Below are 16,247 nucleotides of genomic sequence, written 5' to 3' on the forward strand. Positions count from 1 at the left end.
AAATAACAAAATAACAGATAATTAAATTACTAAGTTAAATAAAAAATACTAGAAGTTCTGAATCATAAGGTAGCCATAAACCTGGAAAAATTTAAATTACAATCTTATGCTGGAAATCCTAAATAACTACATAAAATAGCAGTAAGTGACTGACAAAATGGTTAAATAGAATGGTAGAATAAAATCTTGGTACCTTAAAAAGAGAGAGTGGGACAAAGAACTTTTAGACTTACAAAAAACATAGACAAGATAAAAATGGATGCAAAACCAAATAACAAAGTAGCACATTATGAAATTACTAAGTTAAATAAAAAAATACTAAGAAGTTCTGAATCATAAGTTAGCCATAAACCTGGAACATTTAAATTACAATCTTATGCTGGAAATCCTAAATAACTACATAAAATAGCAGTAAGATAAAAAAAAAAAAAAAAACAATCAAAATCTTATTACAACTACACAGATTTGAAGGGGATCGGACTGCGATGTCTGCAGGCTGGGATCTATTGGCTTGCTCTCATGGGAATGCATCTGGCTGGATAGCAAACAGCAAGCATTAACAAAGGGGCTTGAAGTGGAAGGAGAACAGAGTATCTGTTGAGAAGTATGTGTGGACTTGAAGGGGATTGTGTGTGTGTGTGTGTGTGTGTGTGTGTGTGTGTGTGTGTGTGTGTGTGTGTGTGTGTGTGTGTGTGTGTGTGTGTGGTGTGTGTGCATGTGTGTGGACTTGAAGGGGATCGGACTGCAATGTCTGCTGGCTGGGACCTATTGGCTTGCTCTCACAGGAATGCATCTGGCTGGGCAGCAAGCAGCAAGCATTAATGAAGGGACTTGAACTGGAAGGAGAACGGAGTATCGGTTGAGAAGTGTGTGTGTGTGTGTGTGTGTGTGTGTGTGTGTGTGTGTGTGTGTGTGTGTGTGTGTGTGTGTGTGTGTGTGTGTGTGTGTGTGTGTAATTAGAACTGCAGTGCAAGGAGAAGTGGTTTGAGTTGAGTGCTGCTTGTTTTTTTTATACTTGATTTTGACTGGCATTTAAGAAATAATTTATTTTTTCATGCCACAAAACCTTTTTGTTTCCATCTAGATATCAAGTAAGCTGTCATGTAGCCAATGCATTAAAATATGTTTTCCTTCTACAATTCATTTTGCCTTGATTGGACTCTCATAATGACGGTTTGGCACCCACGGCAGCGTATTTAATAAACGTCCCAGTTTGTGCATTTTTTAGCATAACGCCACCTCTTTCTAGTTGGCCACACCCCTTCCAATTGGCCACAAACATTTAGCTGTCTCCTGCAGCCCCCCTTTGATTTGAAGTCACCAGCAGCCACTGGATTCAGTTACTCTGGTCAGTTCTTGAAATTGCCAAAAAAGTTATTACTTTGAACTGGAAAAGTAAACAAGATTTGATGTTTAAAGCATTTATTAATTTAGCAAAAGTTGTTTGTAAAAAAGAAATGCAAACCATTTGTTATAGAACTCATAACATTACTCATAAAAAAAAATATCATGGCAAAAATTGGAAAACATTTTGAACAAATACTGATAACTTCTCATGGATAAAATTATTGTTTATCATGGATGAATGTAAATATTGTAAATAGTTTTGTTATTGTTTTATTGTATTTGTTATATGTAATGAAAAAATAAAAAATGTTTTTGAAAAAAAAAAAAACTAATTGGACTGTAAACTGGCAATGCATAAACTGAAACATCAGGGACTAGACAAAGGTTTGTGTTTTACTGTACGTGTACATACAGAACAAGGTTATCTGCTGGCATATACAATGAGCAGAATATAACAACAAACAGACTAATCTCCTGCACAGTCAATTAGCTTTATTTGTTACGTATTGATATGTCAACTGGAATGATCAGTATAGGCATCATGAAAGGCAGAATTCAGCAGTAAATATTAAAACATCAACCCTGCACCCCCCCCTTCTAGACCTACTTAAAAAGCTGTTTTACAGCAGTCTGAGAGGTAACAGACCCACTTGTGTTACATAGGAATGATGTGTCAGATATACTCATTCAGACTGCTGCACTTTTTGAGTGGTGACAACACTCTGTTGTAGTTTTTGAGACAAAGAGATATATAACAAAAAACAAATAACAGTTAATCAAAATTTAAACAGGCAGTTATCTATGTCTGTTTCAGATATTTAGTATTAGGGAATTTGGCAATCTCAGTTCCAGTTTTGTGACAGATGATAAATGAGAAAGCTTGTGTTGAAAATTGGAACAGAAATGTTTTGTAAGACTGGCATTTGTAATGGCATTTGTAGACACACCCATCATTGTACCAGGCACTTGGGATACACTTGGTTGCGTAGATAGGCTTGTAAAGGTTCCAGTAGTCACTGGCCTAATAAACACCTCAGAACCTTTGAAGAAAATACTGTAAAATTAAATGAGGTGATTGCAGCAGTCTAGGGATGGAGGTTTTATAACTGAGCACCAGGTATTAAAAGGTCACATTTTTATCTTGTATTATTAAACTAGTAATTAATACTAATATGTATTACTTCACCACCCAAATTTCAGTCTTTACCATAGGTGATTTTAATAATCATTCACTGGTTTATCATGATTCCATGATGAATATATCTACAGATGTCATTTGAATAAAAAGATACAGTCTAAAATGGAATTTCCTTACATGCTAGATGCTATTTTTTGTGTGGAGTACAAAGCCCTTCATAACTCCTTTACAAGTTACGTTACCCTTATAGGACCACAAATTGAATACGTCTGACTCTGACTGCACAATATTTCAGAGAAAGTTAGACCTCCCATATAGTGTTAAGTGTAAGTCAGCACACCATTTAGTGAATTGTACTGTACTTGAGCTTGTGTCTCTGAAAATTCTGTCATAATTTCAGCATAAGATGTTATTTGATGCTCTTGGTTCCAGTATTAACATGTAAAAGGACAAAGCACAGTATGATGTCATTGGTTGCAGCATTACCATGTAATAGGAGAATGTACAGACTGTGATCCATGTTCTAACTGTGCCATGGTTATTAACTGTTAACAAAGTATGACAGAAAGAAAACACATGCTGCATATTTTTACCAAGAACATTGATTAGCCAGAGAGTAGCCAGTAAGGGGCTACAGTACAGAGAGATATGACTGTCTGATGAGTAAAACCCACACAGATACCATATATTCAAATCATTTCATTGTTTTAAGAAAAATGTGTTCTTTTGGAACTATGTCAGGTATGCCTTAGAGTGTTGCAAGTGGCATACAAACAATAGAAAAATTCTGACTTGGACATTTATAAGACAAGACCTGTCAAAGAGTCTTAATGTCAAGAAATGCTATAGCAGTGCATACATATTTCTTAGAAATACAAAACTATTTATAGGAAATCAATAAAACTGTAATCTGCAGTCTATAATGAAAGTGCTTGATTTGAGGTACTAGATTCAGAAACTTCATTCTCAGACTTATGAGGATTAGTGCAAATGTTATTAGAAATACATAAAAGGACACCATTCTCATAAATTCCCATCCACTATTTTCACCTTCAAAACTATGATTAATAACTGCTCAAATAGTAGTTATATTGACAGATAGTAAAAGGGAATAGCTTAAGCAGAGCTAAATAAGAAATATATAAACCATTGTAGACACACATAAAGATTTACAAACAGTTAATACATTTTTGAAGGAAGACCAGCAACATCTTTACACTAATATAAGAAGACATCTTAAAAAAATACAAAGGCTATGGTACATAAAGATGGAAGGTCCACTACATAGTGCATAAATAACTATGTAAGCAGTTACTAACATTGCACTCCATGTAGTTCAATGTCACATAATAAACAGCAGAGAGTGATATGCATTCTATGTGGTTCAGTTTGGCATGTCATGAGCAGCATACAGCAACATGCACTCCATGTGGTTCAGTGTCACATCATGAACAACATAGAGCAACATGTGTCATATAATAAAAAACATACAGCAGCATGCATGCCTTGTGGTTCAGTGTCATATCTTGAATATCATATACCAACATGTATTCCCTGTGGTTCAATATTATATCATGAACAAAATAGCACAACATATGTCATATAATAAGCAATGTACAGCAACATGTATTCCATGTGGTTCAGTGTCATATCATGAACATTATATAGCAACATACACTCCTTGTTGTTCAGTAGTATATCGTGAGCAACATGCAGCAACACACACTCCATGTGGCACAGTGTCAAACAATAAACAGCACACAGCAGCATGTACTCCATGTGGTTCAGTGTCATGTCATGTACAACATACAGTAACATGCACTCAATGCAGTTGTGTCTTGACATGAAGAACATTCAGCAATATACAATCTTTGTGGTTCTGTGTCATATAACAAACACGCAGCAACATACAGCCCATGTGGCTCAGTGTTATGTCATGAACAACATGTAGCAAAATGTTTCATATAATAAAATACAGCAGCATGTACTCCATGTGGCTCAATGTCATACACTCTATGTAATTCAGTGTCATATCATGAACAATATGCAGTGACAAGCACTCCATATCACAATGTGTCATATAATAAACATCATACAGTAACATGAACTCCATGTGGTCAATTTGTCATGTCAAGAACAACTTGCAGCCAGATGCACAATGTTTCAGTAGCATTGCATGTAGAACATATGGCAAAGCTGTAGATATTACCTGAAGTTGATGTATAAAAAAATGAAAAAAAAAAAGAAAAAGAAAAACTCTTTACAGGCAAAGTGCTATCATGTATATATCTATATAATAGCTATCTATTATTTTTGATACACTGTAACACCTTTCATAAACTGTATCAAGCAGATATACTAGCTTACTGCAACAGTTCTTCACACACTCAAACTGCAAGCAGTCTTTGAAATCATTTAAACAGCCTTGATCTCATTTATGGCTGATTAAATAATTATGGATACTGCAGAAGCCTTGGAAGCATTGATTAGCACACACAAATGCTAACAGAAGCTGTTCCACTAACACTTAAGCAAATGTAATCACACCTGCAGCTGCTAAAATGATTAGCAAGCCTGCTTGCAAGTACTGATCTACACTTCTTGTACAGTGATGACTGTGCCCCCTTGCAGTTTGTGCCTGTGCAGCTATCCCCCCTCACCCTACTCTGATTATGGCTTTGATGTACTGCAGCATATAGACAATGTGACTCAAGGGCACACCATGAACAAGATATGGAAATGTGTATGCCACGTGAGTCACTTTCCTAATATGAACAACATACCATAGCATGCAAACAAGTGATTCATTGCCCTACTGTGAACAAAACATGGTTGCATGCAAACCATATGGTCTTCTATTTCACTTGCATGTGGGAATAGTTAAATACAACTTGGCCATGAAAGGCACTCAAAGTCTGCCACTTCACAATGTTGGGTGACTCAGCAGTGGGGTCATGGGATGGTACTGAAGTAGTTAGTGGACTGATGGGATGAAATTCATGGTTTGAAGTTACTTAGATGTGGGAAAAAGAAAGACTATCTAGCTATAAGTATAAAAAAAAATAAATAGCTCTGACAAACATGTTATTTTTAGTTTTCATGGTAGGTCCAGCATCTGTTTTTGTGGACAAGTTTAAAATGAATTTGGGTCATCTGGAGTACCGATAGAGAGAGGATGAAGAGACTATCTTAACAAATGTTTATAACTCTTAATTAAGAATGAAGGGAAAGACAGCATGAGATGAATACATTATTTGGTGAAAGCAAGTTATCCAAACAGAGTTGACTCCACGGTTAATGTTCTGGGATGCCAACACCTAAATAACGCATGGCTGCCAATTGGAATATAACACTAGTCACATGTGTAAAGAAAACATTTCATGGCACTTTCACATTGTCTCCATGATTGCAAGTAAATCTTGTACCACTGCCCAAATATGCCTTTAGAAAATGTGAAACATAAGACAGCTGATAAAAATCCCCAAATCCCTCTATGAGAAATTCCATAAATTATTTTCCCAAGGCACTCTTTCATATGACTGTCATTATATCATATCATATATACATTTTGGCTCTAAAGTCTTATTTCAGAGACAGTTAAGTTCTCTGAAAATGTTTTCAGTGTTTGGAGCCATGTAAAGTGAAGCACTGGATTAAGCATTTGTCTTTGCAATACATTTGTGTACCAACAAAAGATGCCTTGAGCAAAACCGAGTTTTGGAACTGCTACAACACAGAACTTATAAAGACACCATATTCTCATGTTTTGCATCAGTTCTTGATAAATATATGTCTGCAAAACCATAATCTGAACCAGCATGAATAGTTTACAATATGTGGTGTGGGGGAGTTGGGTGTGGAAAGCATCACTTCAGGTCATATTTATGTAATACCTGTGCAGGTAAGATTATGTCAGGAAATTCCAAACTTTTAACATGTTTCTTAACAGACTCAGTAAAATCAGGCAGAGTGTATCATATCATATCATACTGAGTTGCGTGCAGATGAGAGGACAAGTAACGGCATTTTGCATGTTAACCCTATGTAAGATAACACATTTAAATGCAGTCATGGAGTATTTTCCCAACAATGTCATTCCTAAAACAGACATTATCGCCTTACATAAAATTGTCTCTGTTTACTTGTGTTTGTTCTGTTTACTTGTATTTCTTCTGTTTACTTGTGTTTGTTTTGGTACCAGTGTTACTGCGTTGTTTAGAGATGCTGTTAAATAAATGATGACAAAGAAGGATGTGCTAACATTTATGCCATACTGCACAAAATGCAGATTGTATACAGAATAGAAATAAAGCCTTTTAAGATTATATTCCTGAATAAAATATGCAAAACTTGAGTTTTGACTATCAGACTCATTTTTAAATGACCAAAATGCATTTCACAATCTGTAGCCTATGAAAGTTTAACTCTGTTAGGACAAGCTAATGTTTATACCTTGTGCAGTGACTTACCCTACTAGAGGATGAAGACTGAGCACTTGAACTTCAATTTCCCAAGGTTGAACCCATCAACAATGGAGTTTCTCCATAGAATATCACAGTTATTGAGTTGTGCTGGCAGTGATGCCTTTTGGGGAGAACTTCCCCTTTCATCCAATTAGTGTATATAAGTTTGTAGGGTGCTTACCTCCACATTGAGGATGCAGGGTTGGATTGCCCTGCTGTAAAAGAAACTCAGAAAAAGTGTTTTTCTGCATTTTTTACAAACATGGTTCAGGTGTTCCAATAGGTGGTGCATTTGCTTTCATCAAATCATAATGGGGGCTGTGTGGTGTCTAAAGAATGCGAGTAGAATTCAGTCTTCCTATGTTTCAGACTTCTGCCTCATTCAGTATTTAAATCTGTTAACACAGAAAGGCCATATGGTGGCCTGTGGAGAAAATCTACTCATACAAGTAAAATATTAGATCATAAGCAAGTGAAATACTGCATCATAATTATTTTTCAAAGTTATTGCACAATGTTACATTTCAGAGGTTGAGATAGAGTTTTTTAATATTAACATAACTGATATAGTAAACATTAAAAGGTATGACTAAAACAGAGAAATAAAATGAAATTTGCTATTAACAAGTTGATATACAGTTGTTGACATATGATGGAATTAACATAGTAAGTGCCATCAGGTAGGGACAGGGCATTTATATCATACTATTGAAAGATGAAAATAGAGAACACTATTTCATCGAACCTCAAATATCTAAACCACATAATATCGAACATTCAGAACAGCAATTTTTTTCCTTGGGAAAAAATGTGCTATTCTGAAACACATGCACACAACACAAGCACACCTAAAAAACATCAATCCACACACATACACTTATAATCCTACAACTAACCCTACACTAATATGTACATACACTACTATCTATCCACTTACCTTAACCCAAACCCTAACCCTAAGGTCTGTCACTATCACATACTCACCTAACAGGTGCCCTAACCCTAACTCACTTAACCCACCCCTAACCCTAATTCACCTAACCCGCACCCTAACCCTAACTCACCTAACCCGCGCCCTAACCCTAACTCATCTAACCCGCTCCCTAATCCTAACAACCACACAATCGCACACTTACCTGAACCCGAACCATAAATTTCCACCACAGCGCTAGAAATAGTGAAGCCACAGAACCGACCGACCGAAATCAGTGTTCTGCAGCTTCGCTATTTTTTATCATTCGCTCAAAACGGGTCGATATTAGAACATTCAAAGTTTTAACACTTCGATGTTCTGATATAAACCTGGGACAATTAATCCATACATATTTAAATGAAATCACAATCTGTAAAAATAGATAGATAGATGATAGATAGATAGATAGATAGATAGATAGATAGATAGATAGATAGATAGATAGATAGACAGGTAGTAGTTGTAGTAATAGTAATGGACAAAGAAAAAGTCTGAAATTAAAACATCTGTCTGCCATGTTCCTATATACATCAACAGACCTATTGCAGCTAGATTGGTAAAGATTGACTGGTAATGGTTTATTGATACAAATGGCTTACATTAGCCTCTCTCGGTTATATAAACCTTTTAATAGCAAGTATCCCAGTATACTGTTGCCCATTTATGTACAGTTATGTGAATATTATTACAATATGAAAGACAATATTGCCATAGCAGCAAAGTTGATCAACCTAAGCTATAAAAGGTCTAGATTGCATTTTCCAAGAGGTTCTCTGGATATTTGACCTGCCTTAAGTAAAACAGATTATGATCACTGGAACTGCACTTGCACATTTCACACAAGCAAAATACTGCAAGAATCACTTCAACAAAACTGACCTGATGAAAGAGATCATCTCATCAGAAAATGCTGTGAAAATATTATGGGCTACATTGGTTTCAGTGCAAGTCAGAGGCTCCTGACTCACTTAGTTAAGTAAGAGATCGCTACATGCTATTGAATAATTCCCACAGTATAGCATTCTCAGACTGGTGTGAAACAATTTAGGGTATATCAACACACAGCAGCTCGTAAAGGTAATTTAACTATTTGTAATATTTTGTTAAACAGCTACACCCTAAAAGAAGCATAACTTTTCACCTCTAGATAAAAGTAGTGTTTATCTAAGTAGAAGGCTTTTGCTTAAGTCCTGCTAAATTTCTTCTAGAAAGAAAGCACTTGATGAGTGTCACTCACACTTCTTAAATGTCCAGATATTTGTAGAATCTATAGAGTTTTGCTTCATATTTCTGGCCTCTTCCCCACACAATTTGTGGATTTCTGGCAAATCATTGGAGTCACTATGTAATGACATATATTTGAGTTTCAGACTTCATGTCCTTTAGAAATTGTATAGTAATGAAAGTCTCTTATTTTATCAACTTTCTAAGATTATAAGAGCAATATTTAAAATCTGTCCCTGAATTTGGGCCTCCACCCCCCTGATCCCCTATGATAGTTGGCTTTATGCAGATTTCTTGTGTTAAGAAGTTGAGAAGCATGTTATTACTATGACAAAGTGTGCAGCTGCCCGTAAAATTCTGTTAACTGTAGGCTATATTGGAAAAAAATACAGCCGTCAATCGCATTCTGGTATGATCCTATCATTTTTGCTCAGTGGATTCTTACAGAATTTATCAGCTTCTAACAAACTAAGAATACAAGTAGTCTGTAACAATTAAACAGTAACAAAGCTAGAAGATAGGATTGCATAATTACGCAATTATGTCTGAGACTCCATGATATGTTGCCAGCTTACATCAGATGCAACAAAACATCCACAACATCCAAAACAGTTTTTTATTAGCACATGGTGAGTTTAAAGTTAAAACTCATTTCCTGAAACAAAAATAAAACCTTGACAGAATATAGGCCTTAGGCTGTCTGGTAGCTATAAAACTATAATCAATAGATGGAACTAAATTCTGCCTACTCCATGCTGCCTTAAAAAGCACTACAACTGGTCATGTTTCAGAGAAGTAACAAAGAAATGCTAAACTTCAAAAAAAGAGACAAAAGCAGTTTGGTTTATATGGACCATTCCTGGCTGTAGCTTATGAAGCCATTCCTGGCTATAGTTCATGATGGTTAGCAGTAAACTGCACATGTGATATTCCTGGCTGTAGTCCATGAAGATTAGCAATAAACTGCACATTTGATATCCCTGGCTAGCTTCTATGTTCAGCCACTGAATGCAACTTGCATCAAATGACTATTTCCTGAAAGTTAGACATTGAACATTATTTGTACCGAACAGGCATATCTCTGAAAATAAAATCATCGAATGGCCATAGCTGGCCAACAAAATGGAACCAAAACATGCTACTTACTTACCATCAAGTTAACTATAAGAAAACCTGCCCTTTCCTAGTTTAGTGCAACCTTAGACTTGGTATATACCATTAGCAGGGGATGTGGAGGGCACAGCCCACCCCCCCCATAACAGGAGGATTCAGTGAACAGCGGCCACTAATTATAAAGAGGGGCTGGACTAAGTAAGTAGCCCATTTCAGTTTCATTATGTTGGCCAGCAATGGGCACTCAATTATTTTATTTTTGGAGATATGCCTGCTCGGTAAAAGTAACATTTGGTGTTTAACATTCGGGGAATAGCCATTTGACAGAAGTTGCATTCAATGACTAAACATAGACTACCTCCCCGACTATAGATCATGAAATTTAGCAATAAACTGCACATGTAATACACCATGTAGTTCATGAAGGTTAGCATGAAACTGTACATAGGATATCCCTGGCTGTAAATCATGAAGGTTAGCATGAAACTGCACATGTGATATCCCTGGCTGAAGATCATGGATCCTTGCATGAAACTGCACATGTGAAATCCCTGGCTGTAGTTTACAAAGCCTTGCATGAAATTGCAAATGCAATACTCCTGGCTGTAACTCATGAAGGTTAGCATAAAACTGCACATATGATATCCCTGGCTGTAGCTCTAGAAGCTTAGCATGAAACAGCATGTGTTGTTGTACTATGAAGAAGCCCCTCAGTATCATGACTAGACAGATGACTATTATACCATATAATTCCGTGTCAGAGTTCTGATGTCCATCACCTGCTTTACTTGCTTAAAGTGTCAGTGTTACCAGTAGCTTATGTTATGCATCTCACATGCTGTGGCAATGACCAATAATTTCCAAGATTAAATCCTTTTCCATAGCTGTGTTCACATGTTTCATATTGAATCTTTCTAGAATCATGAGAGGGACTTAGTAAAAGGATATCCATAGGAAGATAAGCAAAGTATGCATGTGGAACATTAGTTACAGGCAGTTTCCAAACAAAAACTCTACCCAAGCTTCCAATCTGTGCAAAGAAGACAATGTAATATGCATGATCTTGCTGTTGTCAGGTAGCATGAATACATGAATAATGCTAAGGCCTGGCAGGACCTTCTGAAGGAAAATCTTTATAGACTGTAGTTCTAACAGTAGTAGGAATAAGTAAAGCAGCAGTCCTAATGGTAGAACCTTTTCTGCAGTACATTGTACCCAGCATAAATAGTTATCAGTGCTCCCTGATTACCAGACTGTCATTTAAACTGACAAGAAGTAATTACAGCAGTTTGTGAAGATGCTTGGTGAGGATAAAGAGAAGTAGCTAAAACGATTCATTAAGAAACACTCCATTAGTGTAATTATTAGTATATTAAGTGGAGGTCCTACAATTGGACCATCTGAATAAAAGATTGAGTAAGAGAATTATTAGTAAGGAGATTAGAGATTGGATATTAAGTAAGGATAACTAAGTAATTGCAAAAAGTATGAAAGAAAACATCAGCCTTATTATACAGTGGCAACATGCTGGCACTTCATTGATAAGGGTATGGGGTTTACTTTAGGAAAGTCATAATTCACTGTTAACTCTATGACTAGTTAGATAATGAGAGGACTTTAATGGAGCTAACAATTAGGGCCAATACAAAAGAAAGCTGGGAAAACTAGGTTGTTTCAATATACACCATTAGCTCCTGCAGGTGATGCCTGATACTCCATAACTTACAAAAGTAGCAAATGTTGATGGAAATATTGTGTAAAGCTAGCAGCAGTGTAATACTGCACTTACAACATGAAACAACTGATTCTGTGATCCCGACAAAGCTCTGTGACAACAATAACAATATGCATATGAACATAGGAGCAATGCTAGGCAAGCAACCACAGGTACTGCAGCGTACCTAGTGGTATAAACTTTAAGTAAACACACTAAAAGATGTGTGACACCTTTCCAAGTACTTAGCAGTGCTCACCTGACACATTGAGAAAGGCATTACCTGATAGCTTTGTGAAAGGTTATGTCTATTATCCTCCCAGTCATGTTGATGAACAATAGTTTTAATGGTAATTAAAGTACTTTGTTTGATCTGAAGTGGTTACTTATTCCACAGGCTGGAAATACATTGAGATAGGAGCCTATTTCTCAACTGAGTCTTATTTATTTGTAGGTATAGTATGGTCCCTAGTGCCAGTGCTTATAAAGACACTTGTTTTGTGAAAAAAATAGAAGATCAAACAAAACTGGGTCTTTTGTGCCAAAAAAAATATAAGACACGGGTCACCTTGTAGTAGCCAGCAAACCACATATTATAAGGAGAGTAACAAACACTATTAAGAGATCTAGGCACCAACTCCTTTTAGCTTTCAGTGTACAGACTCAGTGAAACACTGCTGCTCCTGCTGGTTAAAGATATACTTCTCATCTGTCATGTTAAGCAAGGTCATACGCTGCGGAATGTGGATGCTGACCTTTGTGCAGCTGCTGTAGTCAGAGCTGATAAAGGCAAACCAGTGAATTAGGGGAATGACTGGAAATAAGCAGCATGCTGCTGGAAAAGAATGCATCCCGTAAATTACAGAGCTTGGAATGGAGTTGGATGTGGGAAGGGGACAGTGCAAAAATGTCCAAATATAGAAATATTATTTATTTATTTATTTCCAGTTTGATTACCGGGGAAGTTCACTGGGCCCAAATAACCCATTTTCAGTGGAGGCCTGGGGAGAAAAGCTCCAAGATACATTATACGGTATAGATACAAAAGATATAAAAGTATAAAAGATACATTATATAGAACAGTTTACAAATATGTACATTCTATGTCATGCATAGTCAACAAAATTCATTGTGGTTGATCTTAAGGGTTGTACAGATTCATTTGAGCAAACACTCTATGTATTAGGTGTGGAAACACTTTACATACACACATTTAAAGTAAATGTGGAAACACTTTACATGCACTCATTTAAAGTAAGATGCTATTTACAATATTTACAAAGTTGAGTCATGTGATAAGTAGCTATAGGAGTTGCAGAGAGCTTAGATACACTCATAGGAAAATAGCTATGGGAGTTATAGAGAGCTTAGGAACCTGGGAGAAAACCTCCTGGGGGCATATACTTACAATGATTTAGGTAGGGTGAAGGGTGCAGGGTGAAATATGCTAACATGATGTTTGTTCATAATAAATAAAACATATCCAGTATTTTAAGTGCAATGATCACAGGAAATAATTCACAAGGAAAACTTTCATGAAGTCTGTGGTAAATCTCTGGGGCTGAGGTGTCAAATACATATCTAACAGAAACAGATATATACATTAAAAAATCAAGTCAACTGAGTGAGGGAGTACACTGCATTACATTGCTGTAGATGAGTTTTGTTTGCACCATGCGCTTCAGAGGAAGTCAATAGAACCACTGCAAATAATCATGTCATGTAATTACTGCACTGTTATTCCAAACTGAAATGTCTAAATCCTTGGGAGGTCAAAAGTTTAAAACAACAATGCTACCAGGGATATAACTTATACAAAAATGTTGTTTTTGAAGGAGACAAGTTTTCCTGACCCTATCCCACTCCATATGGGAACAAGCTCCACAGCACCAGTCATTAAGTATAATATTACTGAGGTCGTACAAACTCAGAGAAAATGCAGAAAGTGGGAAAAAACACAATATCCTTCCTCTTCAGCCTCTATTTCCAGAATTCAGTAAACCACAAATATGCACATTGTCAGCAATTGATTCAGAGAGGATGCATTGAAATGCTCACAAAACACAGTCAAGCTTCCATCTTCAGCCTTTTAGCAAACACTATAGAAGGACATGACAACGCATAGGTTTTACAATTTTACTTTTTGCACAACACCGTAAAGTATTTAGATACATACTTTTCCCTAGAAGTAATAATAAACTACCAACTAGACTCCCTGCTGAAATACACAAAAAAACACTCTTGATCTGATACACGTTATGGGTGTGCAATGACTTTTCATTTATTAGCTGTACCTGATCCACTTCAAAGGATTTGTATAACATATCGTTGATGCACAAAAATAGATATAAATCAGAATTTCCCAAACTGTGGCCTGTAAAAATAGTAAGTTAGTGTAATATGTCAACTTATAAACTGCCAAATGTACTTCAATCCTCATCCAGGAAGGCTACCATAAAACAATCACAAAACAATCACACAGATTATTTTGTAGTATTCTCACTTACATGGCCTTCACATTGTAGTGAATATACAAGATCAGTAACAGTGGGCTGCAGTAACATGGCACGTAAAGATTAAAGATAGGTACTTTAAGGCTTCTAAATTTGTAAGACTGTGGCTGTTAAAGTATCTGTTTGTTGTAGGTATACCACAATGACAGACATTTTGAGGATTATCTTAGTTTGTAATTTTAGATTACAGAATTCTTTAAAAAGTATCAAGCCATAATAACCGCACAAAGTTATGTGACAATTGTTTTCAACAGAAGGTATTGCACAACAGCACTCACTGGTGCATCAACGTAATGTTTTGCATCTCCAGAATCATACTATGTACCAGTTCTAGGATATTGTAACTAGCATGTTATGTGCAAATAATCAGTTAATTCTCAACAAATTTTGAAGTTTCTTAGGTGCAAGAGTTATATTTTTGATTTGCTTGCTAACCAACTAGACCATCATGACCCAAGCGCCTCTTTTCAAGGATGGGTGTAGTCCACAGTAATTAGAGTGCCTGTTTATTATACAGTATGCCTCAATGACTGACTGCATTTTGAGTGATAATATCATGTCTGGACGACATGTATTCTGTTCCAAAGTGATGATGTCATGTGTACAAGTGATACACATCACTCTGAATGTATTACATGTTGTAGGTAACAATTCTGGAAATGGTGTGCATATCCTAGGCTACCCCATGGATCTAGTATCACCGCTGCATATGTAGGAATGACACAATGGAAGTACATATCATAATACCAACATTTAGCTGTGTCTGATGTGCAAACAGCTTCTTAGCATCTGGGTGAAATTCTCCCATATCACAACCATTTTTTTTCCAGTACGGGATATGCAGGGACTGCTCAGACATGACTTCATTAGCATTGTAGACATATTTATTTGAAGAGATAACTGTTACAATTGTATTAAAAATGGTGATAATGCATCATGTTTTCAGGACTGGGAGTACAGGCAGGCACTGAATGGTGATAATAAATACATCATGGCTGGTAAGGGCCCAGGAGGGTCACAAGCCATTGCCAGACAGAACCAGATTGGTGCCGCTATGCTATAAGGAAACATTGACTCTCACAACATCACACTTCCTTTCTGGTTCGGACATGTGCTAAAAATGGTGATAACTGTTGCGTGAGTTATGAATATGTAATTTCCATGTAAAATATGACTACTCCTCAAAATGACGTTACCATAAGCCTTCTACTTAGGCACTGTCAGAAACAGAATAATTTTTACAGACAGTGCAAATGTGTTCTACTATTGCATGGTTAAGTGACATGCTCAGGGACTCAATGAGAGAATGGCAGCTGAAGGAATAAAGCCAAGGGTTATAGGAATAAACCTGCTGCATGTTCATACTCTTAATCAGGTACACTCAATTGACAAGTAATATCGTCAAAACTACTTTTCAACACAATAAGATAAATTGTCCTGTTTTTAAAATAATATATCATACATTGTAGAAGATACAGCAATAAGATGCTAAGGTCCAGAACAGCACAGACTGATCATCTAGAAAAGATCAAAAGATCCCTTACCAGGAAGATAGATGGCTTTAGTAATGTGAGTTATTCAGAACAGCTTTGCCGGCTTTCCACATTCTCAGTGTGTGACAACTTCTGCAGATGTCCGCTGTACGTCATATTTCAGGCTTTGAGTGATGCTCTGCTTTTCAGAAAACATTCCTGGAATAGAAAAAAGGAAAACCAATACTTATTCAAGTAATTTTGTCCTTAGAACCACCATTAACAGCAAA

The 16,247-nt window shown here is 36.4% G+C and overlaps 1 protein-coding gene across 1 annotated transcript in view; it reads right to left on the reverse strand.

The window, feature by feature from the left end:
• GPR4 (G protein-coupled receptor 4) overlaps positions 1 to 16,247 on the reverse strand; it is a 2,027,241-nt gene that overhangs the window by 1,442,698 nt on the left and 568,296 nt on the right. Inside the window, exon 3 of the mRNA XM_044084953.1 lies at positions 16,030 to 16,176. The gene's annotated coding sequence lies outside the window, so the exon portion shown is untranslated. The remainder of the gene's footprint in view (positions 1 to 16,029; positions 16,177 to 16,247) is intronic.

The sequence above is a fragment of the Protopterus annectens genome, chromosome 1.part0 (genome assembly GCF_019279795.1).
Source record: "Protopterus annectens isolate FY-2018-M chromosome 1.part0, PAN1.0, whole genome shotgun sequence".
In the NCBI taxonomy this organism is placed as follows: domain Eukaryota; kingdom Metazoa; phylum Chordata; order Ceratodontiformes; family Protopteridae; genus Protopterus; species Protopterus annectens.